The following is a 20,204-nucleotide window of genomic DNA, read 5'->3' on the forward strand; positions in this document are numbered from 1 at the left end:
CTACAATTAATGCTTTGTTTTCTCAGCTGGATCATGGCTATCTCCCATTAAAGAGGGCTTCCTACTCATGAGCATTCTTCAATTAGTCCAGTCTAGCTACGAAAGACTAATTAGTTCTTATCTGTAAGTTATCTCTAATCAAGTTCCTGTCAAACTGCCCTTAATGAGATGCATTAGAAAGAATATCATCTGCTAAGAAAAATACCAGCTAGCTATTAAATGCGTAAAGCAGATAACTTTTTATCTGTAAGGTGTGTGTTTGCCATTAGATTTCTCTAGGGACTGTCTGCATAACGGGCATTCCACTAAAGACCTTGTATCACAGTTAGATTATTTGCACCAGTCCTATAGAAGGAACATTTCAAAGCTTTACTTTTCATAGAATATAATTCATAAAAGTAAAATAATACTTGGTTCATTTCCAATCTACTAAGTATGTAAAGAAATATTGGATGAATTCAATCACCATCAGATTCTCTTTGTTGGAAGCACCAAAGGAACTTTTGTTTTTATTGTTATTGTTTTGACAGAGGGGGAGAGATGAATATTATAGGTAGATTCTGTGATGGTCCCTCAGTGGGTTAGAAATGTCCACTAATCATTGTTGACTTCCCTCAAGCCAGAAGGTGAACATGAGGGGAGAAAGTATTCCCAACATAAGGGGCAGTCAGATAAAATGCCCGGAGATGGAGAGTCTTGTTCACAGAAAAGCAGAGACTCCAAGATCATTGGATTGAAGAATACTTTGAGGGATGTAGGAAATAAGATGACTGGAAAAGTAGGGGGAAGGGGTTGTAGAGTACGATGGGTTTTGAATGTCAAACAGAGGATTCTCTATTTGCTTCTAGAAGTGATAGGGAGCTATTGGAGTTTTTTGATAATGGGAATGATATGGCCAGACCTGAGCATTAGGAAAATAACTAAAGAGCTTTGTAGTTAATTGACCAACCAGCAGACTATTGCAATAGTCTAGGTATAAAGAGATCAGGGTCTGTACCAGTGTGATGGAAGTATTAGTGGTGAGAAGCGGGGATATTTGAGAGATGTTGCAAAGGTGAAATCTATAGATTGTATGGGGATGAGAAGTATAGTTGACTCAATTATGACACCTAGGTTGTAAACCTGAGGGCTATGAAGACAATTTTAGAAAAACATCGAAGGGGAGATTTAGGGATTCCTGACATTACTTTTGTGATTTTGAATAAATCACTTTTTTGTATCTCAAATAAAAGATGAGGGGGAGTGGCCTAGATCTAAGATCCTATTCTGCTCTCAACCTAAGATCTTAATTTTACCCCCAAGTGGTACTATTGGGCACTTGCCTGGTCCTGTTATATAAGGACCAGGAACTGCCAGGTTTATATGTTTATCCAGATGGTTATCTGGTTCACCAACATCAGGACACATTAGGGAAAAATAATCCTCAGACAACTAATTATTTCTATCCACTAGCTTTTCCCCTTCAGGGAGTAGCAGTGCCCATCTCAGTAGTCAAGGAGAATGACTTGAATGTAGAAATTTATCCAACTAGACTTTTTATAACTCATAACTTCCCATACTGGGATAAACCCACACCCTCTTTCCTTGGTGCAGTCTTTTCTTTCCTTTTCACTTAGCATTACCTAATAGAATCAATTCAACAATCCATAATTTGATTATGTACAGGTCTTTATCTAATACCCGAAGAAGTATAAGGAACAAAATCAAATGTATTCAAACAATGACCATGTTTGCAACATAACAAGGATTTTTCCCAAGATCTACATAACCCTTAACCAGGAAATAAGCACATAAAATCCAAGCATTCCAGGAGCATTGTTTAACCCTAGTCTAGACCTCCCCATCAAATACTCCACTTCCACCATGGTAGCCAGCATCCACAAATGCTATTTCAATGGGAGATTCGCATTGGGTCAATGGTCAATCAGTTGTGTGACAAAAGGCTCAAGGAAACACAGCAGGCTTCTGTTTCTTTCTTAGATGCATCTACCTATAATTTTGATTCAGAAGTTTATTCCTCCTCGCCTTTTCACTTCCTCAGCAGTTCACTCTGCTGGCTAGTCTGCTCCCATGGGCCTTCAGGTTTACCAGTCTTATTACTTATTAGTCTTTTTCCTCCCTCCATAGAAGTTCCTAGGATCATAATTCTAGAACAGGGTCTCTTAAACTAGGGTCTGTAAACCTTTATATTTACAAAAATATTTTATAGCTATCTTTGTAAGACTAGTTTCCTTTATGATCCCATATATTTTATAAAATACATATGAAAACAATTTTCTAGGTGTCCTATGGGCTTCACCAGATTGCCAATGGATAAAGGGGAATGAAGAAGAGAATACATATGTTGAGCACTAAGTGCTAAGTAAACAGTTTATTTTATTTCATATGATGCTTAAAACAGTACCTGAGGGGCAGCTAGGTGGTGCAGTGGATAGAGAGCACTGACCCTGAAGTCAGAAGACCTGAGTTCAACTCTGGACTCAGACACTTACTAGTTAGAAGTGTGACCTCAGGAGAGTCATTTAATCCCATTGCATTTCAAAACAACAACAACAGCAAATAATCATACCTGGGAGCTGGGTGACATTTTCATTCCTATTTTACAGTTGAAGCAACTGAGACAAACAGAGGCTATGAGACTTGTCAAAGCTTACACAGCTAGTAAGTGTTTGAGGCTGGATTGGAATTCAGATCTTTCTGACTCCAGACCCAGAGCTCTATCCACTGAGCTACCACCTGTCTAAAAGGGGTCTAGGACGCCAAAAAAGAGAGAAGGAACACCTGGACCCAGGGAGGTCATCTCAGTCTAAAATAAAACCTTTAGAGTGAGAAAAATGGGCAGAGACACCTAGGGAAGTCCCACCATTTTGCAGATGTCAAAAATGAGGTCCATCAAGGTTAAGTGACTTTCCCAGAGAAAGAACTCAGTTCCTCTGACTACAGACCCAGTTGCAAGTAATAAGCTTTTTCACTATCCTGGTCTCAGTACAGAAAAGTATCTGCAGGACCTATGGCATCTGTGCTATTTTCATCCCAAAGTTGTGACCTTTCTTTCAAACTAAGTTCACCTCCTCCTCAAATTGTACTCAAAGACTGATTAGTTATTTGATTCTGGATAAGGCTATTCATCTTTCTCTGATTCAGTTTCCACTTCTATAAAATGAGAGGGTTGAGTTTGACTGCCTCTGAGGTCCTCTTTTCATTGGGTGGCTAGGGGATATAATAGAGAGCTGGACCTGGAGACAAGAAAAACAGAGTTCAAATCTGGCAACCCTGGGCAAATCACTTAATGGAATTTACCTCAGTTTCCTCATCTGTAAACTGAGCCAGAGAAGGAAGGACAAACTACTCCAGGATCTTTGTCAGGAAAATCCCCAAACAGGGTCATGAAAAGTAAGATACGACAGAAAAATGACTAAATGACTAAAAAGTTTTGGTTCTAAATCTACTGAGCTATGACTCGTTGTTTCTGCTTACCTCTTGGACCTGAACTGATTTTGATTTTCATATTTTCTGGTTTTTTTCTATCTTACAGCAGTAGAAGTCCTAAGGACATGTTCCCCTTCCTGGAACTCCCCACAATGTGACATTTATATCCTTTGAATGTGTTACCAACAATTGAGTTGTGGCTTTAAAACCACATTTTGGGCAGTTAGGTGGCACAGTAGATACAGCACCGGCCATGGAGTCAGGAGAACCTGAGTTCAAATCCCATCTCAGACACATAATAATTGCCTAGCTGTGTGACTTTAGGCAAGTCACTTAAGCCCTCTGCCTTGTAAAAATTAAAAAGAAAACAAAACAAAACCCCACATGTTTGAAACTTATTTTAAACAGCCCAGGAATATTTATCAACATTATATGATCCATATTTTGATGATTTATGAAATTAGAGGCAGTTGGGTGGTAGAATAGATAGAGTATTGGACCTGGGATGAAGAAGACCTGAGTTCAAATAGAGTTTCAAGCACTTAATAGCTGTGAGACCCCTCTGGGGACTGACACTTTGACCTTTGGTTTCTGATATGTCCCATGCTAAATATTTAATGTAAACCTCTTAATTCAGAGAACAATATTCTCTTGGAATAATTCTTAGGTAAAGCCAGGTTATCTTCCACTGGAAAAAGGTCAAGCTATGTTTCCGACAGTACTTTAGAAAAATCAATACTGACATGTTTTTACTGAAAAATCCATTTCTGAGTTTAGATAATGAAACAAATGCACAGCACTTCTGTAACTTGGGATATCAGAATCATAGAATTTCAGGGACTTGGTGCCAGAGGGCAGAGAACCCAGTTTGGCCTAGTCTTTATTGTTTTTAATTAGACCTTCTCTGATCAAGCCATAGCCCCTCCATCTCTTTTGTTGGAGATAGTTTGGTACCATGGACACAACATTGCATTTGGAGTAGGGAAATCTAGGTTCAAATCTTAACTCAGATAATGAACAATAGTGTGACTATTGACCGATGAACTAACCTCTCAGTGCCTTGGTTTCCTCATTTTTATTTTTTTTATTTTTTATTTTTTAGGTTTTTGCAAGGCAAATGGGGTTAAGTGGCTTGCCCAAAGCCACACAGCTAGGTAATTATTAAGTGTCTGAGATGGGATTTGAACCCAGGTCCTCCTGACTCCAGGGCTGGTGCTTTATTCACTATGCCACCTAACCGCCCCCCACCCCGTTTTCCTCATTTTTAAAATGACAAGGTTGAACTTGATGGTCTTTGGTGACCTTGATGAATTTTGAATTTTTTCCACCCCTAAATTTATTATTCCATGAGGCTAAATCACTTAATCTCTCTGGATCTCAGTGTCTATATCTCTAAAATGAGGGGGTTGAACTCCTGACTTTTTAAGACCTTCCTCATTCTAAATCTATGATTCCAAGTTAACTCCTCTGTCCCTCTGCTTCTTCATTTATAAAATTATGAGTTTGGACTCAATGCCTTTCAATTCTAAATCACTGAGATTGTTAAACCATTTGAAATTCATTTACCCAAACTTTTCTTGGAGATCTCCAATGAGGAGAGAAGTCATCACCTCTTAAATTATTCTCTCCAATTCATTTTCCAGTAACTCAAATGTATGGAACTTTCTTCCATTGTATCAAACTTAAATTTGCCCAAATATGTATCCATCTAGCAGGCAGTTCATAGGACCTGGATTACTTTAGTTTTTGTTTTCCAAGCAGGCCTTAAGTGGTCTAAAACTCTCTCTTGTAATTGTATACCAATGAATCCCCCAACCCCAGCCCCAACACACACTTTGTTTTTAGTAAAAATCTCAAAACCTATTTCCTGTGAACCACCATGACCCTGTAGCTCACAATTTCCCATTTCTAACCTTTTCTATCCCCACTCCACAACTCCAAGTAAATCTGCCTGAGAAATCAGAGTCATGGTTCCTCCAGTAGCTATTCTCTTTGGGAATCACTGACCCGTAGCATCTCCACCAATGCTTTGACAAGCTATGGTGCAACCTCAGCAGGGCGGGTGATCCATTAAAAACTGGAGTTGGGAAACTCTTTAGATGAGACTTGTCCCTGCTCAGAGTAATTAATTCTTTGACTGCCACACTGGGATGCAGTGAATGAAAACATACTCTCAGGAGTAACAATTATGCTAATGGTAAGAAGCCAGGGAGACAAAGACCACAACAGCTTAGCTGAATTGGCCTAGGATTTCTGTATGTACAACTAGTGGCCCCATACACACTCATCAGTAAAGCATCAAAGTGCAAAAGGAACTTAGCCCTGAGTGAAGGAACTTGTATATTCTCTTACATGTCTATAGGCATGTGATTATTTATGCAAATGTGTGTGTGTGTGTGTGTGTGTGTGTGCGTGTGTGTGTGTGCGTGTGTGTTTTGGGGAGAAGGACATCCTCTAAGGAAGAGAGTTTTAAATTTAGACTTTACAGACACTGAAAGGGGCTATGTACAGGTTTCAAGGGGGCTATGAAAATGGATCTCTCTTTTCATTCACGTCTAAAATAAATTCACTGTTTCCTTCATCAAAATGGTAAAAAGTGCACAGCAGAAAACAAAAGAAGACATAGAAAAATAGGTCAGTCTTTGAAAATAATATGTAGTATTTATTACATGGCTTTTCAAAAAGAGTGAAATGGAAATTCATGAATTTTATATTGATTCTTCTTCTCAGGATTTTCTATGTACATGGAAATGTTCTTTTTTTTACTTTTGGTAATTAAGTTCAAAATAAGTGAAAATATTAAAAATTAAAACAACATTAAAAACCATGGCTCTGAGAAGGGGTCTATTGGCTTCACCAGATTGCCAAGAGTTCAGGACAGAAACAAGATTATGAGCCTCTGTCCTTGAATCTACATTATCTTTAGTCACAGTATCAGTTTTATCTCCTGTAAAAAGGGGAAAACAATGTCCTATTAAACTGGATGATAACTTGAACTTGGAAGGTGCCACAGTTTTAATGATAACTTCGAATTTCCCTTTTAATTAATAGGTATAGAGACTGGACCTATCTGTGATATTATTGATTTGGTATCTCATCAAATGAGGTAACTCCCTTTACTAATATACAAAGGGACCTTCTCTGAAACACAGTTGTAGAGAATTGTTTTGGGTAACTGAATGGATAAATGGTATTCCCAGGTTCCTCTGTCAGGAGCAAATCAGAGAAAGGGCTTGAACCAGATTTTCCTGTCTCTAAGACTAGATTTCTATCCATTAGGTCATGCTGCCTTTATCTTAATATTATTATTATCATTTACTAAATTCAGAAACAATCTGGCATGGAGGCTGGAGAATTCAAATTCTCTCATTACTCTGAACAATCCAATCAATGATTGTCTCAGTGTCTTACCTAAGACTCTAAGAGAGGACAGCTGAGAAGGTGCTGACTTTCTTTAAGAGAGGAATTTCTTCTAGAAGCCTCCCTATACTAATTAAATAATAGAACCAATAATAATAATAATAATAAGAAGAAGAAGAAGAAGAAGAAGAAGAAGAAATATGGAAGGGAATAAGCATTTATATAGCTCCTGATATGAATCAGACACTGTGCTAAGTTCTTTATGAATATTATCTAATTGGATTCTTACAGTAAACCCTTTGATTTATCTCCATTTTACAGTTGAGGAAATTGAGGCAAATAGAAGTGAAGTGACTTGCCTAGAATCACACAAGTATGTAGGAAGAGTCTGAGGCTGGATTAGAACTCAGGTCTAATTCCAGTTAATACTTTTAATCATTCTATAATTATTCAGCATTTAAGTCCTTCTCTAGTGCCACATTATGCCTCACATAATCTGGGTTCCCAAGGAAGATGAAAATAGTGAGCATCTTAAAACAGATCCTGCCAAGCTGGAAAAATTTCAAGCCTGAGTTAACAGGTAGACTGTGAAAAGGCATAGTAGATTACAGTGACATTTGATTTAGGAAGAGGCAGATAGGTGACAGTGTGGATGCCGTGTTGGTTATTTTTGTGTCTGACTTTTCCTGACCCCATGGTCCATAGCATACCAAACCTTCCTATCTTCTACTATCTTTGAGAGTATGTCCAAGTTGATGTTCATTGTATCCATGACATTATGCAGCCATCACATCCTCTGAAGACCCCTTCTCCATTTGTCTTCAATCTTTCCCAACATCAGATACTTTTGCAATGAGTCCAATCTACTCATTATGTAACCAAAATATTGAAGCTTCAACTTCAGTATTTGACATTCCAGTGAATAACTTGAATTAATTTCTTTAAGTATTGATTTCTTTGATCTCTTTACTAGCCAAAGAACTCTCAAAAATGTCTTCTCCAACACCATAATTTGAAAGCATTGATTCTGTGGTGCTCAGCTTTCCTTATAGTACAACTCAATAGTCATAGATTACTACCATAAAAACTATAGCTTTGATTGTAAGGACCTTTGTCTCTGATTTTTATATTCCGTTCAGATTTGCCAAAGTTTCCCTTCCAAGGAGCAAGCATTTTAAATTGCATGGCTATAGTTGCCATCTGCTGGGATCTTTGAGCCCAAGATCATAAAATCTGACATTGCTTCCATTTCTTCTCTCTCTCTCTCTCTCTCTCTCTCTCTCTCTCTCTCTCTCTCTCTATCTCTCTTTGCCAGGAATATGGCAAATGGGACCAGTTACCAAGTTACCAGTTACCAAGACCTTTGGTGTTTCTTTTTTTATATTTTAAGCTTTAAGTAAGTTTTTATACTCTTCTCCTCATCAAAATTCTTCTTAATTCCTCTTTCTGCCATCAAAGTGATATAATCTATATGTCTGAGATTGACGATATTTCTCCCAATAACATTATTTTCAACTTTTCATTCATCCTGCTTGGCATTTCACATGATGTACTCAACAAATAAGTTAAATAAGTAATGTGACGATATGCAGTTTCATGGTATTTCTTTTCCAATCTTAAACCAAACAGCTGTTCAATTTAGGTTCTGCCTGTTGCTTCTTGGCAGCTAGGTGGTGCAGTGGAGAGACTACTAGGCCTGGAATCAGAAAAACTCATCTTCATGAGTTCAAATCCCAGCTTAGATACTAAATAGCTATGAGAGCTTGCATAAGTCACTTAATCCTGTTTGCCTCATTTTCTTCATCTGTAAAATAATCTGGAGAAGGAAATGACAATCACCTCTAGTATCTTTGCCAGGAAAGCTTCAAATGGGGTCAAATTAGAGTGAAATGACTGAATAGCATCTAATTATTTCTTTACCTATATACAGGTTTCTCAGAAGACAAGATAATTTGATTGATACTCTCATCTCTTTGAGAATTGTCACATTTTATTGTGATCCACATAGTTAAAGGCTTTAGTATAGTCATTGAATCAGAAGTAGATGTTTTGTTCTGTAGCTCCCGTGCTTTCTCATTAATGCAGCAAATGTTAGCAAACTGGTCTTTAGTTCTTCTGTCTCTTGGAAAGCCAGACTGCTCTTCTGGTAATTCTTGGTTCACATATGGCTGAAGCCTAAATCTTAAGCATAATCTTACTGATGTGTGAAATGAACACAATTATTTTGTAATTTGAACATTCCTTGGCATTGTCCTTTAGGATTGGTATGTAAACTGATATTTTCCAATCCAGTGACCACTGTTGTTGAGTTTTCCAAATTTACTTGTCTATTGAGTGCAGAATTTTAACAGCATCATTTTTTAGGCTCTTAAATGACTAAGCTACAATTCTATCCTCTAGCCTTATTGTTAGCAAGGCTTCTTAAGGTCCATTCGACATCATTTTCTAGGATGTCTGGCTCGAGATCAGTAACCACATTAATATGGTTATTGGTGATGTTAATCTTTCTTGAGCCTCCAGTTCAACACGGGAAAATCTACAGTTCTTTTGATTTTCTTACTATCTCCTCTTCAACTTTTCTGCTTCTGTTAAGTCCTAACGAGTTCAGATTCTGTCACTGACACTTATCTGCATGACTCTTAATATTAGATTCCTCATCTGTAAGATGATTTCAACCTCACAAGATTGTGGTGAGAGTCAAAGAAGATAATCCACATAGAGTGTTTTATAAAACTTAAAAATAATAGTGAATTACTAGCTTAGCTAAGTTCAGAGAGATTAGTCACAAGGTTGGCTACAGGGTAATAGATTTTTGGAACCAGAGAAACTGTCCAACACTATCAAACAAGTGAAAAAATTTTGTCAGCTTGCTGGGTGGAGAGATCTGTGACGTGGCAAGGATAAGTCCCAGGTCTCCAAAGCACCAAAACATATGTAATTCATGTGAAATGGACATTTATATTTGCCTTTTATAGGAAAAAAATTCTTTTATTGAGACTTTTTTGTATTTAGTCATTTTCGTTTTACAGATGAGAAAACCAAGGATTAGGAAGTATAAGTAATTTTCCCAGACTCAGAGGTCAGGGTAAAAGACAGAAGTTGAAGCCAGGTCTTCTTGACTTTGACAACCTTTCTCCTTCTATTTTGTCATGCTGCTTTCCCAGAGGGTGACTAGAATCTAGAATATTAAATTATCCAAAATATTTTATATAAATTTAATATATTTAAAGAAATAAACATTTTAATAAATATGATTTATTATACAAAGCATATCTATAATGAATAACATGCAATAAATATTTTAGATTATTTAATTATGAACAAATATAATATTGCTTTATAATTATATTAATATTATAAATATTTATTACAAAAGTTATATGTGTATAGCTACTTATACATAATGCACATATGTATGCATTTATTAATATACATTTACTGCATACATTATATGTGCATATACAAATGCATATGTAATGCAACATAAAATATATCAATGATATTTATATATACTGTGTAAATTATATGTGTATATATAATTAATCTAAAAATCTAAAAATGTTATATATGTCTATATAAACTCACACACATACAAATACCTAATGCACATATAATTATATTAAATGATATATTATTTACTGTCTAAGTTACATATGTGCATATATATAAACATATTCAGATGCATAAAATGCATATGATTGTATTAATATTATACATACTACATAAATTACATATGCATTTGAACATATATATATATATATATATATATATATATATATATATATATATATATATAAATAGGCAGTAAATATAGTATCTCCTCCTACTTGCAGTTATATGCATTCCTTTACATCATTACATATGGAATGAACCCAGTAATTTTTTAGGGCAAAACCCCAACAAAAGCCTACCCAGAGAGTCAACAAGACAACTGTGAGATTCATTACACAGACAGACATGGTGTTTTGGCTTCTAAGTAGGCAGAAGGCTGTAACATTAACACATGGTTCATTAGAGCAGAATTAGAGCCTGGTTATTCAGTACTCCAAAAATTAGGGATGGTCTGCATCAAGCTGATTTTCCCATGAAAACAGGGAGCCTCCAGTTCAACACTGGAAAATCACTAATTATGGCCTTGAACCTATTTATATGCAGAAAACACACCCTCTTTTCTCTTGTTAACTCTATGGTTTCAGAATGCAGAAAACTCTAGGCAAAGCCTAAATGGTTACTTCAGAGAGAGAATCTTTATTTTTTCTTAGTGTAGATTGTTAAAGCTTAGATTGGACCCTCTGACACATCTCCACATTTTTCTTTTAACAGAGTAGCTTTTTCTTTACATGCCTCAAAATGCAGTTGCTTATTGATTGAATGGTAACATCACACTTATATCAATATGCAAATTATTTTATTTAATTCATTTGGCAATTCGGATTTTTTTCAACCAATAACTTCACATTATTATTGCAGATTTGTGACAGATTTTGTGATTCTGAGGTGCAAGGCAATGGTACAATACTTTCGTTCTCAATCTAAGCCCTGGTTATTTATCTCTCCAATCTGTAAATAATCTCACCTTCTTCTGAACTTTCATAGCCAATTTCATTGTACACAGAAACCCCAAATCTCAGAAACCATTTAGACTAACCCACCCTGGGAAAAGTATCTCTTCTCCACAGCATCTGAGCCAAGCAAAGTCCCTAGTGAAGGGGCCCACACGTTGCCTCCCAATGTAGCCCATGCTTTTCATCTGTGGAATTTCTGCCCTGGGGCCCATGTGGTCCTAAAGGATGAGTGTTTTCTGGGGGCCTGCTCTATCTAGCTGGCCTGAATCATGTTTGATATTATATACTTGCCATCTTTCCTTTTATCCCCCTTACAACCAGATGTATATCATTTCTCCCCTCCTTCTAGTTTTAGAATCACAATCAAATCATTTCTATCACCACTACTGAAAAGGATGTGGCCTTTATGGCTCTGTTCCCATCTGCCTGACTTTGCATATCCTCACTCCTATTCCCAGAGCCTGGCTGACATTATCCTCTGAGGTTCCTCAGAGTTTCTTAGATAGTCTGGGGGTGAAGAATTGGGCTTGAAATCAGGAAGACTTGGATTCTAATTCTGATTCAGACATTCAATAGGGGTGAACCTTCCTTAGCTCCATTTCTTTTATGTATAGTGGGAGAGGCAGTGGATTTGGGGGTTTCTATATCTATGATCCAATGTTTTTTCTTCCCCAGTAGAATGCAAGTTCACTGAGAGCAGGGACTGACTAGTGTTTTATTTGAATTTCTAGGAATGATCACGGTGCCTGACATAGTAAACATTTAATTAAAAAATCATCCATCCATCCATTCATTCATTTCCCTTTTGTATAATTCTAACTTTTGATTTTTTTTTCTTATAATGTGTCAATGGTTTCCTCCCCATTTCACTTACATCTTCCCTCTAGGGTCTTGCTAAACATTTGTTCAACAAATAAAATTGTTTTTTTCTTGGACAATTTTATCATCTCATCTCCTAAGAAATTTCCAATTTTATTCTTTAGTCTACTTACTTATGTTTCTGTCTTATTTCCTACTTCACTGCTCTTTGAGGTTGGGGACCAGATTTATTTTTGTTGATTCCTCAGGCTTTGAGTTTCGCAAGTTTTAATAGATCAGATGACTCAGTACTAGAGTTGCAATGGTCCTCTGTGGTCATCCATTCCAATTATCTCTTCAATATTATGAATGTTATACCAATCATGTTTTTGTTTCCAGTCCTCTGCTGAACAAGAAGTCTGCCATCTTAGAAATAGCCCATTCCACTTTAGGGGAACACAAATTATCAGGAAAAATTTCCCAACATCAAGTATTTATTCTGCTTTTTTCAAAATCCAGAAATTGTTCCTACTCCTGACTCCTGAGACAAAAAAATGAGCCTAATCCTTCTTCTATATCTTTGAATATTTCAACAGATATTTATTAAGACCTGGTACTGAGGGATGTTAAGAAAAAAATTACATGACCCTTATCTTCAGGGACCTTTCTTCAACTGTTGACAAGTATATCAGATACAAAGAAAAATGATCATCATGATGATGATAAATGATGATGATGATTGTCCTTTATTCTCAAAGAAGACCATGACATGAGGGAGGTGATGCCATGACAAGCACATGAACTGAATTTGAGTGAGGGGATGCTGGGCTGAGTCAAAGCTTCACTTTCTCCTTTGTGACCAGATATGAATCAGGATGACTGGAGACGGCCCTGAATTGGAGACAATCACGTTTAAGTGACTTGCCAATGTCACATAACTAGTAAATATCAAGTGTCTGAGACCAGATTTGAACTCCCATCCTCCTGACTCCAAAACCAATGTTCTATCCATTGCACCATTTATCTGCCCTGTAACCAAAATAATCAAATAATGTCAAGTTGGAGAGAGTGCTTCTAATTAGGGTACTATACTATACTATACTATGCTATATATAAAACTATACTATAGAAACTATGCTATAGAAAGTGGTACCTGAAATGTGAAGTCAGCTAAAGATTCTATTATACAGACTCTCAGGACAGAGGGCTTTTCAGGGTCAGAGTCAGTAAATATTCATTAAGCACTTATTGGGTATCACCTATTCTGCTAAGAATTAATGATATTTGTCCTTCATTCTTAAAGAGGACCCTGATATCAGGAGATGATGCTATGAGAAGCACTAGAATTTGGTTTGAGAGAGGTGGTGCTGGGCTAAGTCTCCAGTCTCACTTTCTCCTACAGAGCCATCTGGGTCCAGTGGCCAGATAGGAATCAAGATGACTGGAGAGGATCCTGAATGCAAGGCAATCAGAGTTAAGTGTCTTGCCCAGGATCACGTGGTAAGTGGCAAATGTTTGAGACTGAATGAGAACTCCTGTTCTCTTGACTCCAAGGCCAGTGCTCGATCCACTGCCTTCAAGGAGCTAACAGCCTTGCAAAAAAAGGAGGTGGAGGTTATTTGTCACAGGACATTATGAAGTCATGCTTCTGGGGTAGGAAGTGATTGGGGAGGTATGAGTTTCTGAACTGATTTCACCTTGCAGAAGGATGAGTTTCTGGAGATCATGAAATCCAGGTGGCAAATGATGTGATAGGAAATGAGGAGGAGAATTCTCATGGTGTCATCCTCAAACAGTAGAGAATATTGTAGACTTGATAGGATCACTGATAAAAGGCATGGAGATGGGAAATGGATATCATACCTGGAAAACATCTATCAGGACAGTTTGGCAGCTATCGTGTTAACCGGCCCCTTCTCCCACTCAACCAAATCTTCTCCAAGCTAAACTGTGCCTAAATCTTTTACCTAAGATTTACATGATTTCTTCACCATCATGTATACTGCCACCCATATGAGTTCTGGCTTGTCAGTGACCACCCTAAAATGCAGTGTCCAAAATAGGGTGACTTGTAGGATGAGAATAGTATATAACTAGACTATCATCTCTTCGTTTCACAGTATTATGCTTCACCTCCTTATTTCATGATTCTTTGTTTCAAGTTTTGTTCTGCTAAATTCTACTCAACTGTAAAATTGGTTTTCCCAAAATGTAGTTCTGATCATGTCATCCCTTATTCAATAAATTCCAGAGGCTCTCTATCATCTCTAGGATAAAATATAAAACCCTCTATTTATTTATTTATCTACCTATTTATTTACTTACCTATTCATTCATTCATTCATTCATTTATTCATTCATTCATTTATTTATTTATTTATTTGTTTGTTTGTTTGCTTGTTTATTTATTTATTTATGTAGTATCCTATATTTATTCATTTAAGGTCATTTGTGACCTGATCCATTACTATCTTTCCATTCTAACACCTTGTTGTTTTGTTTTCTCATTTGAGTCATGTCCAATCCAAATGCCCCTTTTTGAGTTTTCTTGTTAAAGATACTGGAGATGTTTGCCATTTATTTCTCCAAATTGTTCTACAGATGAGGAAATTGAGGTAAACATGGTTAAATGGCTTGTCCAGGATCTTACAGTTAGTATCTGAAATCATATTTGAACTCAGGAAGATGAGTTTTCCTGATTCTAAGGCTACTGATCTATCCACCATGTAAACAAGTTGCCCTCTTACACTTAATCTTTCCCTATATTTTGAAAAAGTGACACTAGCCTCATCATTGTTCCTTTCATAAGACACTCTATCTTTTGATTGTCTTTTCACTGACTGTGCTTCCTGTCTGACTAATCTTTCTCCTCATCTCTTCCTTATGTCGGGTTTCCTTATGTTCTTTAAATCTCAGCTAAAACTAACCTCCTGAAGATTTTTCCTGGTTCCTCCACCTCCCTACCTCTCTCTCTCTCTCTCTCTCTCTCTCTCTCTCTCTCTCTCTCTCTCTCTCTCTCTCCTCCAGCTCCTCAGCCTCTCCCCCTCCCCAACCCCACATAGACAGTACCTTATTCTGAGATTACTTCTGATTATTCTTTTATTTAACATTTTTCAAAGCAATGGGGTTAAGTGGCTTGCCCAAAGCCACACGGTTAGGTAATTATTAAGTGTCTGAGGCTGGATTTGAACCCAGGTACTCCTAACTCCAAGGGCAGTGCTCTATCCACTGTGCCACTTAGCCACCCCTACTTCTGATTATTCTTGTTGGTCCATATTTGTTTATATTTAGTCTCCTCTATTAGAATATAAATTTGTGGAGGGCAGGGACTGTGTTTGCATTTCTCTGAATACTTAGAATTAGTAGAAGGCTTGCCTTATGGCTAATGTATCAAATGCATCTAGATTTGATTCAATGAAGCTCAAGCTTTCATGGCTGCCGTATCATACCCTTGGCCTGTGGTTCCCTAAATTCCTACCCCCAGTTCTTTTTCAGACAAATCTTGCCGTACCTTTGTGATCTTGTTCTTGGTTTAAAAACCAAAACCAGGGGTGGAGCCAAGATGGCGACAAGAAGGGATTGAGTCTTAGGAGCTCTCTGATAAAACTCATAAGCTAAGGACTCTAACTAAACTTTCGAGAGACAGAACCCACAAAGGGACCCAGTGAGGCAGTTCTCCTACTCAAGGTAACCTGGAAAAGAGCAGAAAGGCTCTGCTCCCCAGGATTGGAGAGGCGGCCCGCCAGAGGGGTGGCCCACCAGAGCCAAAGAACTTCAGCCTCCTGGAGGCAGCCCCAGGGTGCTGGGAGCTGCAGCTCACAGAAGTGGGGGAGTCTTCAGAGCTGCACCCCGAGGAGCACCAGGCACAAAGTGTGGGGGGGAACAGCTGGGAGCAGCTTGGTCTTTCTGCAGCCCAGAGCCAGAAACAGAAGCAGGTGGAGCCAGTAAGCAGGAGCCTCCAGGGCATGAGCCCATTGAGCTGAGGGAGGGGAGTGAAAAGAAACTGCCAGCTCGGTCCTCTGTCCCTGGAACAGGACTCTGGGGCTATGACCACATTCAGATCCTGATCGCAGTCCAGGCCCCCCCATAGAACAGCAAGGGCCCCCCCCACCTCAGCCCCATGGCAGAGGGGTGTGCTTATGGTCATTCACAGAGCAGGAGGGAGGACAGAGCCTAAAACACTGAGACCCTTGTGAGAGTGTCCCAAAAGCTCAGGAAGCACCCCAAAACCAGGCCCAGGCTGGGAAAATGAGCAAGCAGAGAAACAAAAAGAAAACTATTGAGAAATATTTTGCAAATGAGCCCCAGAAGGACCAAAATACTCAGTCTGAAGATGAGGAAGCACAAGTTCCTGCATCTAAAGACTCCAAGAAAAAACAGAAACTGGGCTCAGGCTATGATAGAGCTCAAAAAAGACTTTGAAAATCAAATGAGGGAGTTGGAAGAAAAACTGGGAAAAGAAAGGAGAGAGATGCAGGAAAAACATGAAAATGAAGTCAGCAGCTTAGTCAAGGAAATCCAAAAAAAAATGCTGAAGGAAATAGCATGCTAAAAACAAGCTTAGATCAAATGGATAAAACAGTTCAAAAAGTTATTGAGGAGAAGAATGCTTTAAAAAGCAAAATTGGCCAGATGGAAAAAGAGATAAGAGAACTCTCTGAGGAGAACAAATCCTTCAGACAAAGAATAGAATTCAGGGAGATTGATGAATTTACCAGAAATCAGGAATCAATACTCCAAAACAAAAAAAAATGAAAAATTAGAAGAAAATGTGAAATATCTCATTGAAAAAAAAAACAATTGATATGGAAAACAGACTTAGGAAAGATAATTTAAAAATTATTGGAATACCTGAAAGTCATGATCAGGAAAAGAGCCTTGACATCATTTTCAAAGAATTACTACAGGAAAATTGCCCTGATATTCTAGAAGCAGAGGGCAAAATAGAAATGGAGAGAATCCACTGATCCCCCAGAGAAAGAGATCCCAAAAAACCAACCCCTAGGAATATTATAGCCAAGTTCCAGAACTCCCAAGTCCAAGAGAAAATATTAAAAGCAGCCAGAAGGACACAGTTCAAATATCGTGGAGCTGCAGTCAGGATCACACAGGACTTAGCAGCAGCTACATTGGAAGCTCGTAGGGCTTGGAATACAATATACTGGAAGGCAAAAGAGCTTAGAATGCAGCCAAGAATGAACTACCCAGCAAGGGTGAATGTCCTCTTCCAGGGAAAAAGATGGACTTTCAATGAACCAGGGGAATTTCAAAGGTTCCTTTTGGAATGGCCAGAGCTGAACAGAAGGTTTGATCTTCAGATATAGGACTCAGGTGAAGTATGGAGATTGGAGGAGAAGGGGAAAATATGAGGGACTTAATGAGGATGAACTGCATGCATTCCTGCATAGAAAAATGACAATGATAATACTCATATGAACCTTCTCAGTTAATAGAGCAGGTAGAGGGAGCTTTTATAGTTGAAGCACAGGAGAAAGCTGAATTTGAAGATAAAATATGATGTAAAAATGGAGTCAATAGAAAAAAAGGGAAATGGAATGGGAGAAAGAAAAAGGAGAGGGGGAATAGTCCAAGATATTTCATGTAAGATTTTTTTTTTATTACAATGAGCTATTGCAATGATATGGAAGTGGGGGAGGCAAGGGGGAATGAGGGAAACTTTGCTCTCATCAGAGATGGCTAGGAGAGGAAACAGCAAATATATTCAATGGGGTATAGACATCTGGAGTAAGAAGAAGGGGGGAGCAGGGGGAAGGGGTGGGGTTGTGAATAAAGGAGGAGAGGATGGACCATGGGGGTAGAGTGGTCAGATATAACACATTTTCTTTCTTACTTCTTGCAAGGGGCTGGGATTGGAAGGCCTGCCCAGGACCATAGTGCCAGGTGGATTCTGGGCCTAAGGGGTGGTATGGGGGCTCAGGGCTTCGGGGCCCCAGGACCAAGGATCTGTCTGCTGGGCCAGTCAACGACCCTACAACAGAGTCAGAGTGAAAGGAGAGAGAAAATAGTTTACATGGTAGTGGAGAAATAAGAAAGGAGGGAGTTGCGATCAGCAATGGCAATGGTGGAAAAATATGGAAGTAACTTTTGCCATGGACTTATCATAAAGAATGTGATCCACCCATGACAGAGTTGTTGGTGTTGGAACAAAGACTCAAGCACATTTTTTGTTATTATTATTTGGGGGAGGGTGCAGGGCAAGTGGGGCTGGGTGGCCTGCCTGGGGCCACATAGCAGGGTGATCTTTGGGTGTCTGGGGCCGGATTTGGACCGAGGTGCTCCTGACTCAAGGGCCAATGCTCTGTGTGCCACCCAGCCACCCCTACTATTATTACTATTTTATTTTATTTTGGGTCTTTTTTTTTTCTTTTTGGTTTTTACAGGGCAGTGGGGATCGGGTGGCTTGCATGTCACAAGGCTGGGTGATTGTTGGGTTTACGGGGCTGGATGTGGGCTCGGGTGCTCGTGGCTCCAGTGCTGGTGCTTCGTCCATTGCGCCACCTGGCCATACCTACAATTATTACTATTATTTTTTTAATTTTAATTTTTTCTCTCCCCTTTACTTTTTTCACCCAAGCAAGTCTATCTATATTTATGGGGGAGGAGGGGTATTTTGTTTACTTGTAAAGAAGTATATTTTATTAATGTAAAAAAATTTGTACAAAATGAGAATAAAAAATAAATTAAAAAAACAGTTTTACAAATGGGCTGGTTCCCATTTCTCCCTGTTGAATTTCATCTTTCTAGAAGGAGATCATCACTCTAGCTTTTTCAAGATTTTATCCAGATTCTAGATAACAAGTATATCAGCCATCCCTTCTAGCTTTGGGTCATTGGCACACTTGATAGGGGAGCTCTCTGTCTCTCTGCCAAATCATGGATAAAAACATATTAAACAGGAGAGGACCAACCGCAGATTCTGAAGTTACTTAAATGAACTTTGAATTCATGAATGAATTCATGAGCAAACAAATGTAGATAAATGGGACAGCTACTGAAAATTCACCAAGGTGATGTTACATACAAAAAGTAAATGAATAAATGAGAGGAATAGGGATGTATCGGGTGTAAATACTGAAAAAAGATCTGGATGGAAAGTCTGAGAAATAGGAGAAAGTGAATAAATAATTTTTTGTCCTTCCCTATGCATGCATCCTTTTTAACCAAACTCTGAACAAAGTTTTACTCCATGTAAATAGAATAGCAAGTATTCAATAAATATTTGCTGTAACATAAGAATAAGAACTGTTTATTTAGTGTTGCCTTACTCAGAGAGACTGGGCAATCACCATCTCTGGTGACTAGGACCTTTGAAGAGAGGCCCTTTGTTGTATGGAACTAAAAGAGCACTGGCCCTGGAGGTAGGAGACCTTGGTTCAAATGACACTTCTTAGCTGTGTGACTCTGAGCAAGTCCCTTAACCTCTCTGATCTTCCTTTAGTTTTCCTGACAGGCCTTGGCAATCCTTTCATTGAATGAGCATTTCATCTCATTTCCTTCCCTGTGAATGGGGCTTGATATATTTCAGGTCTTTCATCTCATCAGGATGGCTGGATGAATGAAAAAGGAATCCCCAAGAAGGCTTTCCCTCTTTGTACACTGACTTCATCTCCTCTATGTACTAAAGAATGAACGTGCTTAAAATGCAGCAGGGGTGACTTCAGTTGGTTACAAGGAAGAAATTTCCCAATAGAGCACTTTGTTTTGTGACTCTCTACTGTGTTTGCCATTTAATGGTATGTAATATAGTGCTCGGTGCTGGTCTTCCATTCTCCTCTGGCCCAGAAGCTCTTAACCTTTTTAATACCAAGATCTCCCTTTGGGGTTCTGATGAAGTCCATAGACTCCTCAGAACCTAGGTCTAAAATGAAATAAATAGAATTACTAAGGAAGTCAACAACACCAAAAGGCAGTTACCAAAATAATCACCAAAACACTGCCACAGATCATAAATTAAGAGCTCCTACCCTGTATGATAGACTCCTCCTGGGCAGAGACCATCTTATATAAGCTCTTCTACCTTGCCAGTGGCAA

The 20,204-nt window shown here is 38.3% G+C and overlaps 1 protein-coding gene across 1 annotated transcript in view; it reads right to left on the reverse strand.

The window, feature by feature from the left end:
- TMEM132C (transmembrane protein 132C) overlaps positions 1-20,204 on the reverse strand; it is a 540,167-nt gene that overhangs the window by 397,400 nt on the left and 122,563 nt on the right. The gene's annotated exons all lie outside the window — the stretch shown is intronic.

Source organism: Macrotis lagotis, chromosome X, assembly GCF_037893015.1.
Source record: "Macrotis lagotis isolate mMagLag1 chromosome X, bilby.v1.9.chrom.fasta, whole genome shotgun sequence".
Lineage (NCBI taxonomy): Eukaryota > Metazoa > Chordata > Mammalia > Peramelemorphia > Peramelidae > Macrotis > Macrotis lagotis.